Source organism: Arachis ipaensis, chromosome B8, assembly GCF_059453495.1.
Source record: "Arachis ipaensis isolate K30076 ecotype BB chromosome B8, ASM5945349v1, whole genome shotgun sequence".
In the NCBI taxonomy this organism is placed as follows: Eukaryota; Viridiplantae; Streptophyta; class Magnoliopsida; order Fabales; family Fabaceae; genus Arachis; species Arachis ipaensis.
Window position 1 is genome coordinate 48,407,554 of NC_142443.1, and position 9,691 is coordinate 48,417,244.

At 38.7% G+C, this 9,691-nt stretch overlaps 1 non-coding gene across 1 annotated transcript; it reads right to left on the bottom strand.

The window, feature by feature from the left end:
* Nucleotides 1–1,409: 1,409 nt before the first annotated feature.
* LOC148547988 (small nucleolar RNA R71) lies at nucleotides 1,410–1,517 on the bottom strand. The gene has a single exon (XR_015897870.1). It is a non-coding gene; the product is annotated as a small nucleolar RNA R71 (small nucleolar RNA).
* Nucleotides 1,518–9,691: the final 8,174 nt, after the last annotated feature.

Below are 9,691 nucleotides of genomic sequence, written 5' to 3' on the forward strand. Positions count from 1 at the left end.
TTTCTTATGAGTCAAGTCAAATTTTCAATTTAAAAATCCTATCTTTTCAATTTTTTTTTAAATCAAATCTTTTTCATTTTTTCTTTCATAATTTCGAAATTTTCAAAATTTATTTTCCAAATATTTTTCTTATTTCTGTTTCATATTTTTGAAATTAATGCTAACAATTAATGTGACTGATTCAAAAAATTTTAGTTTGTTACTTGCCTAGTAAGAAAGGTTCAATCTTTAAATTTTAAAATCATATCTTTTTGTTTCTTGTTAGTCAAGTAATCAACTTCAATTCTCAAAATCAAATATTTTTAATTTCCAATTCAAATCTTTTTCAAAATAATTTTCAATTATATCTTTTTCAATTTCAACACATCTTTTTCAAAATTAATTTCAAAATCTTTTCTAACTTCTTATCTTTTCAAAATTTGATTTTCAAATCTTTTTCAATTAACCACTTAACTTTTTGTTTGATTTTAAAAGTTTACTATTTCAATCATATCTTTTTCAAAACCACCTAACTAATTTTTTCTCTCTTATTTTCGAAAATCCCTCCCCTCTTTTTCAAAATTCCTTTTTAATTAACTAATTGTTTTAAATTTTAATTTGATTTAATTTTATTTTTCTTTTTAAATTTTCAAATTTTAACTTTAATTTTAAAATAAAAACAAAAATATTTTTCTTTTTCTTCTTCTAATTTTCGAAATTCTCTCCCACTCATCTCTTTCTAATTATTTATCTACTAATACTTTTCTTCTTCTTAAAAATTCGAACCCCTTTCCCTCTTTCTGTGTTCGAATTCTTTTTCTTCTCTTCTACTCACATAAAGGAACCTTTCTACTGTGGCAAAGAGGATCCCTATTATTTTCTGTTCCCTTCTCTTTCATATGAGCAGGAGCAAGGACAAGAACATTCTTGTTGAAGCTGATCCGGAACCTAAAAGGACTCTGAAGAGGAAGCTAAGGGAAGCTAAAGCACAACTCTCTAGAGAAAATCTGACAGAAATTTTTGAAAAAGAACGAGACATGGTCGAAAATAATAACAATGCAAGGAAGATGCTTGGTGACTTTACTGCACCAAATTCCAATTTACATGGAAGAAGCATCTCAATCCCTGCCATTGGAACAAATAATTTTGAGCTAAAGCCTCAATTAGTTTCTCTGATACAACAGAATTGCAAGTTTTATGGACTTCCATAAGAAGATCCTTTTCAGTTATTAACTGAATTCTTGCAAATCTGTGATACTGTGAAGACCAATGGGGTTGATCCTGAGGTCTACAGGCTTATGCTTTTCCCGTTTGCTGTAAGAGACAGAGCTAGAATATGGTTTGACTCTCAACCTAAAGATAGCCTGAACTCTTGGGATAAGCTGGTCACGGCTTTCTTAGCCAAGTTCTTCCCTCCTCAAAAGCTTAGCAAGCTTAGAGTGGATGTTCAAACCTTCAAATAGAAAGAAGGTGAATCCCTCTATGAAGCTTGGGAGAGATACAAGCAACTGACCAAAAAGTGTCCTTCTGACATGCTTTCAGAATGGACCATCCTGGATATATTCTATGATGGTCTGTCTGAATTAGCAAAGATGTCATTGGACCATTCTACAGGTGGATCCATTCACCTAAAGAAAACACCTGCAGAAGCTCAGGAACTCATTGACATGGTTGCAAATAACCAGTTCATGTACACTTCTGAAAGGAATCCTATGAGTAATGGGACACCTCAGAGGAAGGGAGTTCTTGAAATTGATGCTCTGAATGCCATATTGGCTCAGAACAAAATATTGACTCAGCAAGTCAATATAATTTCTTAGAGTCTGAATGGATTGGAAGCTGCATCCAACAGTACTCAAGAGGCATCTTCTGAAGAAGAAGCTTATGATCCTAAGAACCCTGCAATAACAGAGGTGAATTACATGGGGAACCCTATGGAAATACCTATAATCCCTCATGGAGAAATCATCCAAATTTCTCATGGAAGGATCAACAAAAGCCTCAACAAGGCTTTAATATGGTGGAAGAAACAGGTTTAGCAATAGCAAGCCTTTTCCATCATCCACTCAGCAACAGACAGAGAATTCTGAGCAGAGTCCATCTAGCTTAGCAAATATAGTCTCTGATCTATCTAAGGCCACTCTAAGTTTCATGAATGAAACAAGGTCCTCCATTAGAAATTTGGAGGCACAAGTGGGCCAGCTGAGTAAAAGAGTCACTGAAACTCCTCCTAGTACTCTCCCAAGCAATACAGAAGAGAATCCAAAAAAAGAGTGCAAGGCCATTACCTTCCTTGGTGTGGCCGAACCCAGAGAGGAGGAGGATGACGTGAATCCTAGTGAGGAAGACCTCCTGGGATGCTCAGTGACCAATAAGGAGTTTCCCTTTGAGGAACCAAAAGAATCTGAGGCTCATCTAGAGACCATAGAGATTCCATTGAACCTCTTTTTACCATTCATGAGCTCTGATAACTATTCATCTTCTGAAGAAGATGAAGACATTGCTGAAGAGCAAGTTGCTCAATATTTAGGAGCAATCATGAAGCTGAATACCAAATTATTTGGCAATGAGACTTGGGAAGATGAACCTCCATTGCTCATCAAGGAACTAAATGCCTTGGTTCAGTAAACTCTACCTCAAAAGAAACAGGATCCTGGTAAATTCTTAATACCCTGTAACATAGGCACCATGACCTTTGAGAAGGCTTTGTGTGACCAGGGGTCAGGAATAAACTTAATGTCCCTCTCTATAATGGAGAAACTGGGAATCTTTGAGGTACAAGCTGCCAAATTCTCATTAGAGATGGCAGACAAATCCATGAAACAGGCTTATGGACTAGTAGAGGACGTGCTAGTAAAGGTTGAAGGCCTTTACATTCCTACTGATTTCGTAATCCTGGACACTGGGAAGGATGAGGATGAATCCATCATCCTTGGAAGACCCTTCCTAACCACAGCAAAGGCTGTGATTGATGTGGACAGAAGAGAGTTAGTCCTTCAACTAAATGAGGACAACCTTGTTTTAAAACTCAAGGATCTCCTTCTGTAACCATGGAGAGTAAGCATGAAAAGCTTCTCTCACTGCAGAGTCAACCAAAGCCCCCACAGTCAAACTTTAAGTTTGGTGTTGGGAGACCACAACCAAACTCTAAGTTTGGTGTTGAACCCCCACATTCAAACTCTAAGTTTGGTGTTGGGAGGTCCCAACAATGCTCTGAACATCTGTGAGGCTCCATGAAAGCTCACTGTCAAGCTATTGACATTAAAGAAGCGTTTGTTGGGAGGCAACCTAATGTTAATTAATTATATCTATTTATTTTCCATTGCTATTTTATGTTTTCTTTAGGTTGATGATCATGTGAGGTCACAAAAACTACTGGAAAATCAAAAACAAAATGAAAAACAACACACCCTGGAGGAAGAGCATTCTGGCGTTTAAACGCCAGAAATAAGCATCTGTCTGGCGTTTAACGCCAAAAACAAGCACCAAGCTGGCGTTTAACGCCAGGAAAAAGCATCAACCTGGCGTTAAACGCCAGAAATAAGCTACATTTGGGCGTTTAATGCCAAAAACAGGCAGCAGTCTGGCGTTAAACGCCAGTACTGCATACAAAGGGCGTTTTTACACGCCTAATTGAAGTAGGGATGTTAAGTCCTTGACTCCACTGGATCTGTGGACCCCACAGGATCCCCACCTATCCTAACTCTCTTTCTTCACACCTTTTCATAACCCTCTTCCCCAAATACCCTTCACCAATCACCTCAATCACTCTTTCCCATCACCTCTTAACCACTCACATCCCTCCACTCTTCCCCATGAACCCCACTTACCTCCAAAATTCAAATTATTTTCCCTTCCAAACCCAACCCTAATGGCCGAACCCTAAACCTCCACCCCACCACTATATAAACCCCTCAAACTACTCCATTTTCACACATTACAACCATCACTTCTCCTCCTTGGCCGAATACACCTTCTCCCTCCATCACCTCCATTTTCTTCTTCTTCTACTACTTTCTTTCTTCTTTTGCTCGGGGACGAGCAAACATTTTAAGTTTGGTGTGGTAAAAGCATTGCTTTTTGTTTTTCCATAACCATTAATGGCACCTAAGGCTAGAGAAACCTCAAGAAAGAGGAAAGGGAAGGCAATTGCTTCCACCTCTGAGTCATGGGAGATGGACAGATTCATCTCAAAGGTCCATCAAGACCACTTCTATGAAGTTGTGGCCAAGAAGAAAGTGATCCCTGAGGTTCCTTTCAAGCTCAAAAAGAGCGAATATCCAGAGATCCGATAAGAAATTAGAAGAAGAGGATGGGAAGTTCTCTCTAATCCTATTCAACAAGTCGGGAGAAATACTATGCAAACAAGAGCGAATATCAAGAGTTCTATGCAAACGCATGGATCACCAGGAACCATGATCAAAGTATGAACCTGAATCCAAAGAATTGGCTTACAATGGTTCGGGAGAAATACTTAGCTTTCAGTCCGAAAAATGTAAGGTTAGCGTTCAACTTGCCAATGATGCAAGAAAATGCACGCCCCTACACTAGAAGGGTCAATTTTGATCAAAGGTTGGACCAAGTCCTCATGGACATATGTGTGGAAGGAGCTCAATGGAAAGTTGACTCAAGAGGCAAGCCGGTTCAATTGAGAAGACCGGACCTTAAGCCTGTAGCTAGAGGATGGTTGGGGTTCATCCAACGCTCAATCATTCCTACTAGCAACCGGTCTGAAGTTACTATAGACCGGGCCATCATGATCCATAGTATCATGATTGGGGAGGAAGTGGAAGTTCATGAGATTATACCTCAAGAACTTTACAAGGTGGCTGACAAGTCTTCCACTTTGGCAAGGTTAGCCTTTCCTCACCTCATTTGCCACCTCTGCAATTCGGCTGGAATTGACATAGAGGGAGACATCCTCATTGATGAGGATAAGCCCATCACTAAGAAAAGGATGGAGCAAACAAGAGATCATGGACCTCAACAAGAGCATGAGGAAATTCCTCACCATGAAATCCCTAAGATGCCTCAAGGGATGCACTTCCCTCCACAAAACTATTGGGAGCAAATCAACACTTCCCTAGGAGAATTAAGCTCCAACATGGGAAAACTAAGGATGGAGCACCAAGAGCACTCCATCATCCTCCATGAGATTAGAGAAGATCAAAGAGCTATGAGGGAAGAGCAAAAAAGGCAAGGAAGAGACATAGAGGAGCTCAAGAGCACCATTGGTTCTTCAAGAAGAGGAAGACGCCACCCTTACTAAGGTGGACCCGTTCCTTAATCTCCTTGTTCTTATTTTCCTGTTTTTCGTTTACTATGCTTCATGTTTATTTATATTTGTGTCTTTATTACATGATCATTACTATTTAAGTGTCTATGTCTTAAAGCTATGAATGTCCTATGAATCCATCACCTCTCTTAAATGAAAACTGTTCTAAAAACAAAAGAACAAGAAGTACATGGTTTCGAATTCATCCTTGAAACTAGTTTAATTATTTTGATGTGGTGACAATACTTTTTGTTTTCTGAATGAATGCTTGAACAGTGTATATGTCTTTTGATATTGTGGTTTATGAATGTTAAATATGTTGGCTCTTGAAAGAATGATGAAAAAGGAGAAATGTTATTGATAATCTGAAAAATCATAAAATTGATTCTTGAAGCAAGAAAAAGTAGTGAATACAAAAACTTGCGAAAAAGAAAAAAAAGAGAAAAAAATGGCAAAAAAAAAGAAAGAAAAAAAAAAGCAAGCAGAAAAAGCCAAAAGCTCTTTAAACCAAAAGGCAAGAGCAAAAAGCCAATAGCCCTTAAAAACCAAAAGGCAAGGGTAATAAAAAGGATCCAAGGCTTTGAGCATCAGTGGATAGGAGGGCCTAAAGGAATAAAATCCTAGCCTAAGCGGCTAAACCAAGCTGTCCCTAACCATGTGCTTGTGGCATGAAGGTGTCAAGTGAAAACTTGAGACTGAGCGGTTAAAGTCAAGGTCCAAAGCAAAAAAGAGTGTGCTTAAGAACCCTGGACACCTCTAATTGAGAACTTTAGCAAAGCTGAGTCGCAATCTGAAAAGGTTCACCCAGTTATGTGTCTATGGCATGTATGTATCTGGTGGAAATACTGGAAAACAGAGTGCTTAGGGCCACGGCCAAGACTCATAAAGTAGCTGTGTTCAAGAATCAACATACTGAACTAGGAGAATCAATAACACTATCTAAATTCTAAGTTCCTATAGATGCCAATCATTCTGAACTTCAATGGATAAAGTGAGATGCCAAAACTATTCAAGAGACAAAAAGCTACTAGTCCCGCTCATCTGATTGGAGCTAAGTTTCATTGATATTTTGGAATTTATAGTATATTCTCTTCTTTTTATCCTATTTGATTATTAGTTGCTTGGGGACAAGCAACAATTTAAGTTTGGTGTTGTGATGAGTGATAAACCCCAATTTTGTGGTTTATCTTGTGCCTAATTTGGGAGATTTTATCACCTTTTTCCACATTTATTCAATGAAATAGCATGGTTTTGCAATTCTCCCTTGATTTATGCTTAAATGTGAAAATATGCTTTTTAGGCCTTAAAATAGCTAAATTTAATTCACTTTAATTCTATTCGATGTCTTGATGTATTTGTTGAGTGATTTCAGGTTCATAAGGCAAGTATTGGATGGAAAAAGTGAGGAGAAAAGCATGCAAAGTGGGAGAACTCATGAAGAAATGAAGGAACCGTAAAGCTGTCAAGCCTGACCTCTTCGCACTCAATCGACCATAACTTGAGCTATAGTTGTGTTGGAAAGCTAACATCCGGGGCTTCGAAATGATATAAAATTTGCCATATGTTGCTTTGCGTATAGGGGCGCGCACGTGCCATGTACGCGTGCGCACCGATTGAGCAGGTGGTCCACTAAAGTGAAATCGCCCCCAGCGATTTCTGAAGCACTTTGGGCCCAACCCAACTCATTTCTGAAGCTATTTCATGCAGAATTCAAGTCCAAGCAAAGGGGGGAGCAATTGTTTGAAGTGTTAGCATCTTGTAGCTTAGTTTCTAGAGAGAAAAGCTCCCTCTTCTCTCTAGAATTTGGATTAGAATTTCTTAGATCTAGGTTTAATTCATGCTTTGATCTACTTTTCCTTTACAATTTCTTGTTCCTCTACTCTTCCTCTCTCTAATTTTGTATTTCATTCTTGTAATTGCTTACTTTGTTGTTGATGCACTCTTCCTTCTTCTATTTTCTTTTAATGCAATTTATGATTCATGTTCTTTTATCATTGATTTGCTTTATTGTTGTTTAATTCCTTGCAATTGAGTAGTGTGGATTTACCTTTCTTGCAGTCTACTATGTTTTCCTTTTATGCATTCCAAGTGTTTGACAAAATGCTTGGTTGGATGTTGGAGTAGAATTTTGTGCTCTTGACTTGGGAAGGTAACTTGGGAACTCTTGAGTCACTAATGTCCAAGTGATTGACGATTGGGGGCCATTAATGCTAGATCTCACCAATTGATTAGGTGTAGAACTAGGACTTATGGACTTGGATTGATATAGCTCACTTGACTTTCTTCTACTATTAGTTAGGGGTTAATTTAGTGGGATTGATCCTTGCCAATTCTCATGTTGTGGTTAGTGATTAGGATAGAGATCCTTGACCACCTAACCTTGCCAAGACCTTTTTGTTAGTTTATTTCCTTTGCCATTTATATTTCTTGTCCATCATCTCAAAAACCCCGAAACATACTCCATAACCAATAACAAGGAACTTTATTGCAATTCCTAGGGAGAACGACCCGAGGTTTAAATACTTCGGTTTATAAAATTTAGGGGTTTGTACTTGTGACAAACAAATTTTTATATGAAAGGACTATTGTTTGGTTTAGAAACTATACTTTACAACGAGAATTCATTAGTGGAATTCTAGACCACACAAAAGCGCGTTCATCAAAATGGCACCGTTGCCAGGGAGTTGCAATGGTGTTATGTTATTGGTTATTGTATATATGTGAATATTGTAAATAGGTTTACCTTTTGCTTCTTTGTTAGTTTTTGCTAGTTTTAGGATTTAATTTTCTTGCTTCTTATTTGATTTTGTTTTCATTTTCTCTTGCTATCATGAATTCTCACCTTGGCTATGAGTTTGGTTCTAATTATGTTGTAAGAAATGAGGGCTACAATGAGGATGTGTATCAAGAATGGGACAATCAATGGTGGAGGAGCCATATGCATATGATCAATCCTCATGGCAACAACCTCCACTAATGCACTATGAAGAAGAGCCATTCTATGATGCATATCAATCCAATGGCTATGGTGAATCCCCTTGTGACTTTCAAGAACCACCACAATATGCCTATGAGCCATATCCCCAACATAACCCTCAACCATACTCACAAGCCCCTTCTTACCAACCATCTTCATATGACCCTAATCCATACCCACCATACCAACTACCATATGAACCATACTTAGAGCCACCACCATTCCAGCACCAATACTCCCAAGAACCACAAAGTCCACACACACCACCTCAAGAATTTCACCAATATGAACCACCTTCCGACTATAATATCTTTCTCTCAAACAATGAACCCTCTCTTCCACCACAACCCTCCGATGAAGCCTTTATGCTAGAATTAAGGGATCTTAAATATCATATCTTAAGGCAACATGAGGAGGATGAAAAGAAATTTGAGGAGTTAAGAGCAAAAATGGCTATCATGATAGAAGCCATTGGCAACATAGTCTCATCCTGCCTAAGCCTATGCGATCAAGGCACTTCCATTGTAGAATGTGGAGAAGCAACGAAGGAGCTTAGTGAGGGAGTGAACTTGAAGCTCCAAGGTGAAGAAGAGGAGTTAAAGCAAGAAATGCAACAAGAGGAGGAGGTAAAGATTATTGAAGAAGAGGAAGAAGTGGTTGAAGACTTAGGAGATGCGGAACCACCTTGGGAGTCTAGGATTGGAGAAAACCCTCCAAGATGATTGAATTTGATGCTAAGGAGGAATGTGCACAACCTCCAAGGCATATCTCTTATGAAGAATTGGATGGGATAGAGCAAGAATTGAGTCCCCTTGGTGATGAAGATCAAGCATCAAGTCTTAGTGGTGAAGAATCCTTTGAGCATGAAGAACCTTCTCCCGTTGAGTTTGAAAGCGTTGTGGAGGTAAATTTTTTTCACCCTCCAAATTATGACTTGAGTAAGGGAAAAGGCTTAGATAATATTGTTGAACAAAGGATCACATTTGAGAAATCTTGTGAAGAGGTGGAGATCCTTAGGAAAAGGAGGATGGGAATTGAATACGCCTTGTCAAGACCCTTGGAATTACCTTTGCGTAGGTTGCCATCTACTCCTACATTTGAGTGGGTAAAATTCATTTCTATTACCTTTATTATCCCACTTGAATATGGCTTTCTTGAAACGGATGGTCAACTTAGGATGCTTTGTGGGATGAAGCGTAAAAGAAAGATGTTTCGTGGTTGGCGTTGTAAGTCTAGGCTCATTATGATTGAAGCTTCAAGGAGTAAAGGTTGGACTAGTGCTCAATTGGATGGGTCTAGGAGGATAGTTTGGTGCTTCCATGAGAATTCATCTCTCTCGCCACCCGGAGGAAACCACCATGATCAACTCAAGGACGGGTGTGAAAACAAAGTGTGGGATCCCGGATCGCATAAGGAAGATCAACTTTGGGAGCCTATGGTTTGTGAAGAACTCCATCAAA